Below are 13,033 nucleotides of genomic sequence, written 5' to 3'. Positions count from 1 at the left end.
CAGGCTAGAGCGCAGTGGCACAATCATAGCTGACTACTGAAACTCCTGGACACAAGCAATCCTCCTGCCACAGTAGCTGAGTAGCTAGGACTACAGACATGCACCAGCACATCTGGCTCCCCCCTCCACATTCTGTCAATCAAAGCAAGTTAGGAGATCATCCCTAATTCAAGGAGCAGGTAGAGGAAGGGGTAGGAGGGGTGGAATTGTCAGCAGTGCCCTGGGGAGCTTCTTACCAGGACGTCTCATACCAGCCTGCCAAAATCAAGCTCCTGATCTTTCCCCCAGACATGCTCCTCCACAGGAACCCAGAGGATGACAACTCCAACCAGCCAGGCTTCCAGCTGGAAACGCTGAGTGACACCTAATTGATTACAAGTCCTGTTGGCTCCACTTTGAAAAGATATCCCAAAATCCCCTTCCCACCACCATCCAAACTCCCAGCAAGTCTGAGCCCCCAGTGTCTTTCTCTGGGTTCTTCAGCAGCCCTGACGGCCTCCCTGCCTCTGCCCTTGGAGTCTCCTCTTCACATGAGAGCCGGGTGGATCCTTCAGTGCTCTGGGCCAGAGAGTAAGTCAGGGGGTTCTGCTCGGATCTTCCTGTGGCTTCCTGCTTCCCTCAGAGTAAAGGCCCAAGCCCTTAGAATGGCGCAGGGCCCTGTGCCAGCTGCAGCCTACCCAAAACCCGCTCTGCATGGTGCCCAGGTCTGGCCACACCACAGCCTCCCAGGCTTGCCCAGACACCCTGGGCTTCCATCCAGCAAGACCCCTGCCATCCCCTAGCCAGGACTGGCTACATAATTCACGGGGCCCTGGGCAAAACAAAAACACAGGCCCTTCTTCCGAATGACCAAGCATTTCAGGACAGCAACAAGGCAGAATGAACCCCAGTGCGGGACCCCTGAAGCTGGGGCCCTGTGAGCCACCTACACAGCTCACACACTGTGAAGCAGCCCTGGGAGCAGCCCAGCGAAGCGAGCCACACAGAGCTTTTTGTCATTTTCCTATGTCAAGATCAGGAAACAGGCTCAGAGAGGGCTAGGACTGGCCAGGGTCACACAGCTGGAAAGCAGAGGGCGCCTGATGGACCGCAGACCTTAGCAACAGGGTGTGGACTCTCCTCCACACCCACCTCCTTCTCCTCCATGACTGGATCCACCTGAGAGGAGGAAGACCCTGAGTCCCCCTCTTTGCCGCCCCACGGACACCCCTACCTGGCATACCCCTGTTCTCCAGCCTAGGGGCATCAGAGGTCCAGTCCCGCCTGCCAGGCCCTCCATGGCCTGCCCTGTGTCATGGTCAAAGCCCCTCCTCACTGGGAATCAGGGCTTTGTTTGAGTTGGGAATGAGGCCAAGGAAAACGGTGAAACAGAAAAGCAGAACCCAGTGGGAGAATGTTTCTTCTTCGGAGGACAGGCATCAAGGGACACAAGGCTGGCAGGGGAACCCTGCACAGGAAGGGGTGGAAGGTACTGAATGGTATTGACCAGCCCTGGAAGCCCGAGACAGCACTGCCTGACTCCAGGGCCGAGCCCAGCAGGGCCGGGCCAGGGGAGGCCCACAGCCTGGGGCAGAGACACAGGAGCCCTAATTAGGGGCTTGCAAAGGGCTTAGCCTCGGGATTACACAAAGCCCAGCAGCCGGCCCACGTGAGCCCCTGCCTGTGTTGGGACAGACTTAACAGCCTGGGCTGGAGTCGCCACCAACATAAAGTATTCTTGTTCTCAGCGATTTTAACAAGGCATTTATGGACCTGAGGCAACCTCAGGACAGCACTCGGCTGAAGGGGCCGGCTGCTCAGACAATCAGGCACAGAGTCGGGTCAGCACAAGGACCCAGTGATCAAGGCCAGGAAGGCAGGAGAACTGAGGGGCCATTCACCCCATGGTGCAGGGATGGCCCCTCCCCCACCCTGTTAAAACGCAGCCAGTTGGGCTCAGTCCTGGGAGGCCATCACCTTCATAGAGGTGAGGAGGGGGTAGGGCCACACTGGAACCAGATTCCCAGGCCTGGGACACCCACCACCAACACCAACATCAATTTTCAAGCATAGCCACAGTAGGCACTAAACCACCAGGGGTCAGGTCCCTGAGTCACTGCCCCCAGCAGCACCAAGCAACCTGGGAATATCCTGGGCTCCCACAGACTGCCCCGCTCTTTCCATCAGCCTGTGCACCTCATCACAGAGCAATTAATCTGCTATCCTGGTTTCTGCTCATCAAAGTGGCCATAACCAGGGACCAGTGTAGCAAGATGAGTCCTCGTGTTGATGCAGTTCCAACCGAAAGCAAAGATGCTTGTGTTGGTTCATGCATCTCATGTGACCGTGAGATTTCCACATTCTACTTGTGTGCAGCTACTGTGTACTAAGAACTTAATGAATGCAAAACCCCGGGGGAAGGTCTGCTCTTGGATCTCTCATTTAGGACGAGGTGAGCATGCAAACATCAACCCCACATCACAGCTAAGGAATCAGGTTCGGGATAGCCCAAGGCCAGGTACTGGTATGTCAGGCCAGCATTCCACCCCAGGCGTGCGGCAGGTAATGCCAGCCTCCTCCCGCCCTCCACATCCTCGTCCACACAGGCAGCCTCCTCAGAGGTGACGGAAGCGCCAACCAGGGAAGAAGCAACCAGCTCAGCAACACCTGGCCAGTGAAAGGCTTTCTGGAGGTGTGATGTCTGAGTCAGGCCTAGAGTGACAGGAGAGTTTAGCTAAGAAAGAGGAGGAGGCTGGGTGCATTGGCTCACACCTGTAATCTCAGCACTTTGGAAAGCCAAAGTGAGACGATGGCTTGAGCCCAGGAGTTCGAGATCAGCCTGGGCAACATGGTGAAACTCCATCTCTAGAAAAAAAAAAAAAAATACAAAAAATCAGCTGGGCGTGGTTACACAGGCCTGTGGTCCCAGCTACTTGGGAGGCTGAGGCAGGAGGATTGCTTTTGGAGCCCAGGAGGTTGAGGCTGCAGTGAGCCATGATCACGCCACTGCACTCCAGCCTGGATGATGGAGTGAGACCGTGTCTCAAAGAAAGGAAGAAAAGGAAGAGGATAAAAAAAAAAAATGGGGCATGCAGAGGGGCCAGGCATGGCAGGAAGGGACCAGAGGAGTCCAGCCACAGTGCACATCTTTGGAGACTCTGAGATTTGAGGTTCTGTCCTTTTTTTAGAGACAGGGTCTCACGCAGTGGCACAATCATGGCTCACTAGAGCTGCGACCTCCTGGGCTTCGGCAATCCTTCTGCCTCAGTCTTCCCCGTAGCTGGGACCACAGGCATGCACCACCACCTCTGGCTTATTTTTTTTTTTTTTTTTTGTAGAGACAGGGTCTCATTATGTTGCCCAGGGTGGTCTCAAACTCCTGGGCTCAAGCAGTCCTCCTACTTCAGCTTCCCAAAGTGCTGGGATGACAGGCATGAGCCACAGCACCTGGTCTGCCCTGCTGTTATTAATAGCAGTGACAGTTACCACATACCCAGCATTTGTTAAGTGCTTTAGAGAATTACATTTTATCCTCACAAATAACCTGTGAGAGAACATCAATTACCTACAGAAAGCTGAGACACAGGGAGGCTAAGAAACGTACTAAAGGTGCAACCTTAGGCAGATAGTGGTACCAGGTCGAAAACATGGGCCTCATTGGCAGCCAGTGGCCACGTGCCTAGTCACGGGGCAGGAGCCTGTTGGCAGGACGGGTTTGTGTGAGCTGGCAGAATGGCTTTGGATTTGGAATAGGAACACCCCAGTTCCACTGAGCTCTGACACTCACTTTACAACCTCTGGATATCTCCATGAAATGGGGATGCAGCCCCTTTCCCTCCACTTAGCAGGGCAGTAGACAGGATTGGAGAGGCTGAGCCAGGGGAAGTGTTTTGCTGGCAGTGGTAGCCAAATAATGGCCCCCAAAAGTGCCCAGAACTAATCCCTCAAACTGAGTCTACGTGACTGATATGATTTGGCTGTGTCCCCACCCAAATCTCATCTTGAATTGTAGCTCCCATAATTCCCACGTCATGGGAGAGACCTGGTGGGAGGTAACTGCATCATGGAGGTGGGTCTTTCCCATGCTGTTCTCATGATAGTGAATAAGTCTCATGAGATCTGATGGTTTTATAAAGGCAAGTTCTTGTGCACAAGCTCTCTTGTCAGCCACCATGTAAGATGTGCCCTTACTCCTCATTTGCCTTTTGCCATGATCATGAGGCTTCCCCAACCATGATGAACTGTGAATCCATTAAACCTCTTTCCTTTATAAATTACCCCATTTCAGGTATGTCTTTATTAGCAGCATGAGAACAGACTAATACAGTGACCTTACATGGTGAAAGGGACTCTGCAGGTGTGATTAATTAAGGATCTTGAGATGAAAGATTATCCTGGATTATTACACAAGGGCCCAGTGTGATCACAGGGGTTCTTATAAGAGAGAGGAGTGGGGGGTCAGAGGCAGAGAAGGAGATGCAGCCACAGAAGCAGAGGCCAGAGAGGTGCTCTTTGATGACATAGGAAGAGGCCAGGGGCCAAGGCCGGGGCCACCTCTGGAAGCTGGAAAGGCAGAAAACAGACTGTCCCCTCAAGCCCCCAGAAGGAACCAACTCTCTGGTACCTTGATGTTAGTCCAGTGAGAGATTTGGACTTCTGACCTCCAGAACTGTAAGATAATAAATCTGGGTTGTGTTATAGCACCATGTTTGTGGTAATTTGCCATGGCAGCCACAGTGAACTCACAGAGTGGCTCAAACACCCACTCATATGGGAGCAATTCCATCCACAACCCTGAACCCTGCAGATTTCACAGAAGTGTCTTCTTTGGTCTGGGAAAAATGATTGCAAATTCCATTCTTGCAAAACAGAAAAGAGGCTTCAGATAATTCCATTCTACTTCCTGCAGTGGGTTTAAAAAGCAGGAGCTGAAAACTATATAATTACTGTAAATGACACCAGACTCTTCCTGCTGCCCCCAAATCAAACACATTTTCTTCTCAGAGAGTGATTTTAAGGTGTTTTCTGACAAAGCCAGTGCTGTTCAGGTAAAGGCCGCTGCCCACCAGCAAATCACCCCATGTGCCTGTGGACTCTGCCCACCGGCCAGGGCCAGGCTGAAATCACAGCACAGGGAAAGGAGCCACACTGGCCAGGCTGGGCAGCCAAGGGCTTCAGGCTTTGACAGGGTCGAGAGTTCAAGGTTGTGGGGCAGGGAGCATCCTAAGAGTTATGAATATAACAAGTCAACTGTGCACACAGGATGCTGCCCTCTTACATTAACAAACCTCATGGAAATGTATAGGCCATGGAAGGAATCAGAGCCAAGCAAACACTGCCTAATCAAACTCCCACACAACAGAAAAGAGCCCACATGCATGTTTCCGAACTGGGGAGACTGTCAGTGCTTGATCGTGGGGTCCATCCTTCTCCACTAGGGTCTAAGCACAGATGGATTTGGTAAACAGAGACTCAACAATCCTGCCTGCATCCTGACACCCCCGACAGGGAAGCCCCTCAGTGCAGCGGGGCAAAGCCAAAATGGGAAGTCTCACAGTCCCTGCTGTGAGCCAAGGCAAGTCACAGGTCGTTTCTAGGCCTCAGTTTCCCCAGCCACAGCCAGAGTCAGCTGGGGTATGGGACCCAACCTGAGGTCTGGGCTCCCCTACCCAGGTCCCCAGGCTCAGGATTAGCTCCACCTGGAGCTTCTCTCTCTGTGCACCTTCTCCCAGATATGGCCCCAGCCCAAGCTAGAGCTTGGCCAGCTCTCCCCACTCCCTGCTTCCTCTACCCCAGATTCTGAAAAAGGAAGCTCCTTTCTGCTTGAGGCTCTAAGGCTCCTCCTTGCTCTTCCATCTCCTGGAAGTCCCCCAAAACTTGAATTTTGTTTCTTCACCACCTGGCCAAAGGAAACTTTATTCCTAACTCTCTCCATCCCTGGGCTTTGCTCCCTCTTCTTTATTTTCTTCAGCCTTTGCCCTCTTTCTTAGTTTTGGTTTCCCCAAAGACAACCAGAGCTAAGAACTCAGATGCATGTAGTTTATTTGGGAGGCAGCCCAGGAAGCTCAAGGGAAGATGGAAAAGCAGAGAGGGTGACGGGGGTTGAATCATGTCCCCCAGAAAGAGGTGTCAAGTCCTGACCCCTAGTACCTGTGAATGTGACCTATTTGCACATTCACAATAGCGTCTTTGCAGTAATTAAGGGTTAAGATCTGATAGGGTTTGGCTGTGTTCCCACCCAAATCTCATCTTGAATTGTAGCTCCCATAATCCCCATGTGTCAAGGGAGGGACTACATGGGAGGTAATTGGATCATGGGGGTGGGTTTTTCCCATGCAATTCTCATGACAGTAAGTCTCACGAGATCTGATGATTTTATAAAGGGCAGTTCCCCTGCACATGCTCTCTTGCCTGCCACCATGGAAGATGTGCCTTTGCTCCTGCTTCACCTTCCTCCATGATTGTGAGGCCCCAGCACTGACAGCCTCCCCGGGTTCAGGAATTTCCAGCTGGACTCTGTTTCCTGTTGTGGGATCAGTCTGATTAGGCAGTGTCTGCTTGGCTGTGATTCCTTCCATGATCTGTACGTTTCCATAAGGACATAGAGCCATGTGAAACTGAGTCTGTTAAACCTCTTTCCTTTATAAATTATTCAGTCTCAGTGTATATCCTTATAGTTATGTGAGAACAGACTAATACAAGGTCTTTACATGTAAATAAGTTATAAGTTAGGATCCTGTGATAGGGATGAGCCCTAAATCCAATATGACTGGTGTCCTTACTTAAAGAGGAGAAAAGACGCAGACACACACACAGAGAAGCATGAAGTCACAGTTACAGTAGGAAGACGGAGGCAGAGATGAGAGCAGCATAGCTGCAAGACCACCAACACTGAGCACCGCCAGCAAGCGCGAGAAGCCGGGGAGAGCACAGCTCTGGGCTGGTGCTACTCAAAGTCACCCAGTTTGTGCAGCAGCACTAGGAAATTAATACTACATGTATGTATTAATATATACACTCTCTTATGGTTCTCCTCCAATTGAGACTTGAGTGACACGTCATTCTCTTTGGCCACACAGCATCCTGATATGCCCCTTCACCACTTCACATATCTTGGTGGAAGGCAGAAGCCTCAACCCATTATAAAGCCTGCAAATACCAGAAACCTACCTTCGTAGCCTCCCTTGCAGCCAGGCAAACAGACCTTTGATAAGGGTTCTGCCAATTAGATGCATGTGACAGCCAGTAACACAAAAAGTCTGTCACTGTGTGGATGCCAGGTTGGGGGCCTTGGGGTAGCGGAGATACTCACTGTCAGTTCTAGAGGCTTCCAGAATTGGGTTGAAGCAGTGATGGCCAGTCCTTACACGGGTGGAGTCAGCAGCACACAAGGACATGTCAGTACCCATCAGAGGTCTCAGGGTATCTCCCCTGGTTCTGCAGAATGATTTTGAACATTTTTCCAGGCTGCATAGCCTTCAAACCTTGCTGTCCAACCTATGCAGAGATCCTGTGAGCTGCCTGAGACCCCTAGTGCATTTCTTTTTGACTTTAATGAGCAGAAATTAGCAGCAGCTCCTTGCAGCTGTGCTCCTTGATTGGCAGTTTTGTGGACACAGCTCTTACCACTTCTGCTTGCAGCTCCTCTAGGATTCTGGTGGGAAGGTTTGGAGTGAGCCAGGAGCTGATCTCAGGGTGACCCCCCACTTTCAAGGCTGGGGTGCTGGCTCTCTTCTCTTCCCAACGAGCAAAGTGAGACAGTGGTTTTGAGCATAGGTTTCAGCGGCCACAGGCATGCGTTAAAATCCTGGCTCGTTGGTGGCTCTTGAGTGAGTTACTTAGCCACTCTGAACTTTTTTTCTCTCCGCTCCTCAACCTCTCTGAACTTTTATCTGTGAAATGAGAATAATAATACTAAGAATTTGTGATCGACATCAGGATTTATTTTCTCCCCAAAAATGCTTTCTTCCGTCCTGTGATACAGCCTGTTCTTTCTTAGGGTGAATTCATTCATGGCTTGTTGAGAGATGGGCATGGGTCTCCAAGGGGCTCATCTATGTGCTCCCAGAATGTTTCTGGTTAAACAGGATTGTCTGTTTGGGTGGAGTGGACACGAAGTTTGAGGTGCATCCTGGTTGCAGGCAGCCATCTCTGCCATGATGCAGGGAGAGCCTCTTGGGGTGGCCCAGTCTCTAAATGCCAGCTGTGGAGAGGGGATTCTGATGACACCTTCCAACTCCTGGATCCAGCTGGTTTGGAAGGTACATGAAAATCGGCCAATCAGTTTTCTTTTCCCTTCAGCTGGTGTAAAGTGGGTTCTTCATCTCAATCAAGTCTCTGAGAAGGATTAAATGAGAAAACAGAGTTTCCGAGCATGGATCCCAGAATAGAATCTGCCAGCTTTTCTTTCGAGGACACTTGAAGATGCAAGTCAACTCCAGGTGACTGCTAGGAGTCTCACCAGCCTGCCAGGCATGCCCAGACCTCAATCTCAGGGCTAGACAAAGCTTAGATTCAGCCTGGGGCCCTGACTACACACTATTTTGTATTGTTTCACAATGTGTTGTAGTCATTTTTCCATATCAACAATACTCTTTGAAAGCCTGATGTGTAATGTCTAACAATCCAGAGGGAGGATTTCTCATCACTTTCTAACCATCCTCTACAGTCTGACATTGAGGTTGTTTCCCATTTTCCACTTTAGAAGCCGAGCTGTTAAATCATGTTTGTGCACAAGCCTTTGACTGCATCGTAGATTATTTTCCTGGGATGCATTTCTAAATGTGGAATGACTAGGTAAGTCATGATGTCTTTAGAGTTCTTGATATCTTTTGAAATGCTCAGTTTTGAAAGAGTATCTGTACCCTTTTTTAAATGCCTCATTCCACTGTTAACCAATATTCACTGCCAGGAATTCTTCCATGGCTACCACACATTTAGTGCTGTGGGCTAGGTACTGTTGTAAGCACCCATTTACAACAAGCCAATTGCTTGGATAACATTATTATCAATTTTAGAGATGAAGACGCTGAGGCTCAAGGAAGGTTTGCAACTTGCCAAAGGCAACACATCTAGAAAGAGGGAAGGCAAGATGTGCTCTAGGTTTGCCTGCCTAAATCCTATACTACTCTGCCTGAAACCTTCCTGGGAGGGAGGGATCACTTCCTACTGGGAGTCCTACCTGAAAATAATTCCCCCAGCTGGTGCCTGGACACTTCCTGTGTCATCCCATGAGATATCCCAGTAGAAGCACATTCTAAATTATTTTGGGTCCTAGATCATGCAGCTTACACCTTAACAACATCAGAGTTATTTGCACTGAGGATCTTTCTAAGCAAGCACAGTTGCATGGACCGATGAATGGTGCGTCTCCTAATATGGAGTCTTTGAGAAGCAAATTAACCCCTGAGACAACAGGGCAGCAGCCTGGGCTCTTGTCTACTGTTCCTTCAATGGCATTGTTATGTCCCTTCCCGGGCAAGTTCAGAGTTACAAAGAGAAGAGTAGATGCTAAGCCGGCAGAGTTCACCAAGCACTCCCTTGGGACTGAGGGAGACAGAGAACGGTCTTTAGGGGTTTCAGCAACTATGTCAGAAAGAATGGGGTGCAGAAACCTCAGTCCAGGACAGCGAGTCTGGGTACTGTCACCTGTGGAAGGACAGGTTGTGTTCACTTCTCACCCACCCTCTGCATCCTCTCTTCAATCCATTTTCAATGAGCTGCTCTTTCCCCAGCCCCTGACGCTGAGTGGGTTGGAGGCGCTCTTCTCTTGGACAGTGCAGAGTCCACATGACTCCCAGGGATAGCTGTGGGTGGCTGGGCCAGCATGCTCATCACCGCAGGAAGCTGGTACTTGGGAGAGGCTGCGGTTCCCATCTGGTCTGGGACCCACCTGGTTAGCTGCATACCTAGAGCCTCCCCTGTACTGAGCCAAGCCTCATCCCTGTTGGGTTTCCTTGTTGATGGAGGAATTGCGCTCTCAGTAGGGTGGGCAGAGGAAGGGGCATGCTTGTCCCTGAGGGACACGTGGGAGCAGGTCCTCTGCACCCACTCTCCTGCTCCACATGAAACCAGTGGCACCCTGATGCCTTGGATCGTCTGAAGACCATGCCAGGAAACAGAGCTCCACCAGCCGGACCTGTCCCAGGATCTGACTGTAGCTAAAGAGACTCTCCTTATGCAGGTCCATGCAGGTCCCAGGCAGTTGTGTGTGGAGTGGCTCTGCAGACCTTTGGTCCACAGTGGAATCTGTATAAGCTCCCCCCACCCCACCCCACCATCCCTGCCTAGGCCTCGGGGCACCTTCCTGCTGAACAGGGCATCAGGAGACACTGGACGTTGCATGGTCTAGCCCAAAGATGGCTCCAGTGGACTCATGTATCCCTTGCCCTTCCACAGCCCCTCAAAGTGCTGGGCCCAGCAGTACATCAGCACATACCTGGGGACCGAGGCCAGGTGTGACCAGGCTAGCACTACTTGATTCCAGGGAGCTTTAAAGATGTATCTGGGGGCCGGGCGTGGTGGCTCATGCCTGTAATCCCAGATCTTTGGGAGGCTGAGGCAGGCAGGTCACCTGAGACCAGCCTGGCCAACATGGTGAAACCCCATCTCTACTAAAAATACAAAAATTAGTTGGATGTGGTGCCTGAGGCCTGTAATCCCAGTTACTCGGGAGGCTGAGAATTGCTTGAACCTGGGAGGCAGAGGTTGCAGTGAGTAGAGATCACACCATTGCACTCCAGCCTGGGTGGCAGAGCAAGACTCTGTATAAAAATAAAAAATAAAATAAAAATAAAATGGATAGATGTCTGGGGACCAGGCACGGTGGCTCATGCCTTAATCCCAGCACTTTGGGAGGCTGAGTCAGGCGGATCACAAGGTCAAGAGTATGAGACCAGCCTGGCCAACACGGTGAAACCCCATTTCTACTAAAAACAGAAAAATTAGCTGGGTGTGGTGGTAGGTGCCTGTAGTCCCAGCTACTCAGGAGGCTGAGGCAGCAGAATCGCCTGAACCCAGGAAGTGGAGGTTGCAGTGAGCCAAGAACACGCCATTGCACTCCAGCCTGGCAACAGGAATGAAATTTTGTCTCAAAAATGAAAATAAAAAAAATAAAGATGGCATCTGGGACAGAGACTTCCTAGAGGTGGGAGGAAGGGGTGGAGTACCATGGCCAGGTGGGCAAACCTCAGCCAATGAGGGAACAGAATCCTCTCTCCATAGACACCCATACCCGCAGCACGTCTGTCTGCTCCTGGGGCCCTGGCGCTGTGCTGTAAGGCCACCTTGCCTGCCGGTGCCCTTGGAGCCCCTCCACTCAGGTTCTGTAGGGGCCACATTAGTTCCTCCAAGTACCCCGGCTCCCCTCCTGCTTCTCCCAAAGGCACTGTTAATAAAGACGTCACATCATATCACTTCCTCCTTCCAGATGATGGCCCGCAAGCCAGACAGGAGGCAGAGGATGAGGTGAGGAACTGGGGGAAGTGCTGTCATCCCCGCAATCGTTCCTGCAGGTTTTTGGACAGGAGAAACGCTTGTTATTAAAGAGCCATCAGCCTCCTGCAGGCAGGTGAGCAGAAATCAAGTCCACCTGAGGCCTCCATCCCCTTGGCCCATTCAAATTCTCCCCAGAGTGCCGGCCGGTGGCAGACAAAGCCCCACGGAGTCTCAAAGACTGCAATCCTCTCCTGCCCCGACCCCTACCCCATCATCCCAGGTGAGATTACAGATTTGTGAACTTGGGTACAAAGGAATTTTGTGAAAATTCCACTTCAAAGAGCCGGTGTGTCTCCAGCCCACATCCCCGGGCACAGCCTCCAAGTGGTGGCAGCTGGTGTCCCTCCCAGCCACTAAGTCCCTAGAGTGGTTGTTCACAGAGGCGGTGCCTGAGTTTTCTCTCACACGAAAGCCCCTGCTGAGGCCTTGGAAGACTGTGGCTCTGCCCCTTTCTTTGAGATCTTCCGGGGTCTCCGAGGAACAAGAGGGCATGGGGTTCCCTACCAGCAGCCCCTCTTCCTCTTGGCTGCCAGGCTTCTTTTCAGACGGAGCCCGGCTGTAGGCACCAGGTAGGCCCCCCACACTGTGCCCTCTTCTGGAGTGAAAGCCACATGGACGGCATGCGAGCCTTCAGGACGCCCTCCTGTACCCTTTTCTCAATTCTTCTCTCCTCCTCCTCCCACCGCAGCACCCACCCTGCTCCCCTCAAATCAGCTGAGTGGTCACGGGCACAGGCCGCAGGTCCAGCGCCTGCTCTGGGGATTGACGGATTAGGAAATGGAGAAGGGGAGGCAGGGAAAGAAGATGGCGGAGCACCTGGCCCTGCCTGGCTTCTTTGCTGACGTGGTCGGAGAGTGCCCTAGAGTCAGGAAGAATGCCTTCAGTGGACCAGGAGCTCCTCCGGGGCCGGGACTGCACCTCGTCACCCTTGCGTGGCCAGCACTGACCTGGTTCCCAGGCTTCCATTTTTACATCTGTGAAATGGGCGCTATGACGCTGCCTCCTCAGGGCTATTGTGAGACTGAGACCCAACGCTGCGTGGCAGGCATCCAGCACAGTGTGCAGATGGCAGTGCCCTCTCAGCGCAGGAGGGCAACATTGACAGAACTTGCTGAGTCACACGTACTCAGTGGTGCTAACGGCAGTGCCTGCCTTGGGGTCCCGGGAGAATGAAGTGGGATCCTGACACTTCAGCACCCAGTGAATGTGATTCAGAGATGGCGTGGGGAGCCAGGTGCACACCTGTAATTCCAGCTACTCAGGAGGCTGAGGCAGGAGGATCACTTGAGGCCAGGAGTTCAAGACCAGCCTGGGCGACATAGCAAGATCCCTGTCTTGAAAGAAGGAAAGGGAGAAAAAGAGGGAGGGAGGGAGGGGGGAGGGGAGGAAGGAAGGACAGAAGGAAGGAAGGAGGGAAGGAAGGAAAGAGAGGCGGACGGCAGGGGAAAGGAAGAATAACTGGGCACTGGGCTTGTCCCCTTGAAGACTGCCAACTCCTGCCCCGCCCAACACAGCCTAGGTTCTGCATGTTTATTGCAAACCTGGTGGCATGGACTCA

Source organism: Cebus imitator, unplaced genomic scaffold, assembly GCF_001604975.1.
Source record: "Cebus imitator isolate Cc_AM_T3 unplaced genomic scaffold, Cebus_imitator-1.0 Scaffold235, whole genome shotgun sequence".
Taxonomy (NCBI): Eukaryota; Metazoa; Chordata; class Mammalia; order Primates; family Cebidae; genus Cebus; species Cebus imitator.
The sequence above is the reverse complement of the archived record's forward strand: the minus strand, read 5'-3'. Positions refer to the sequence as shown.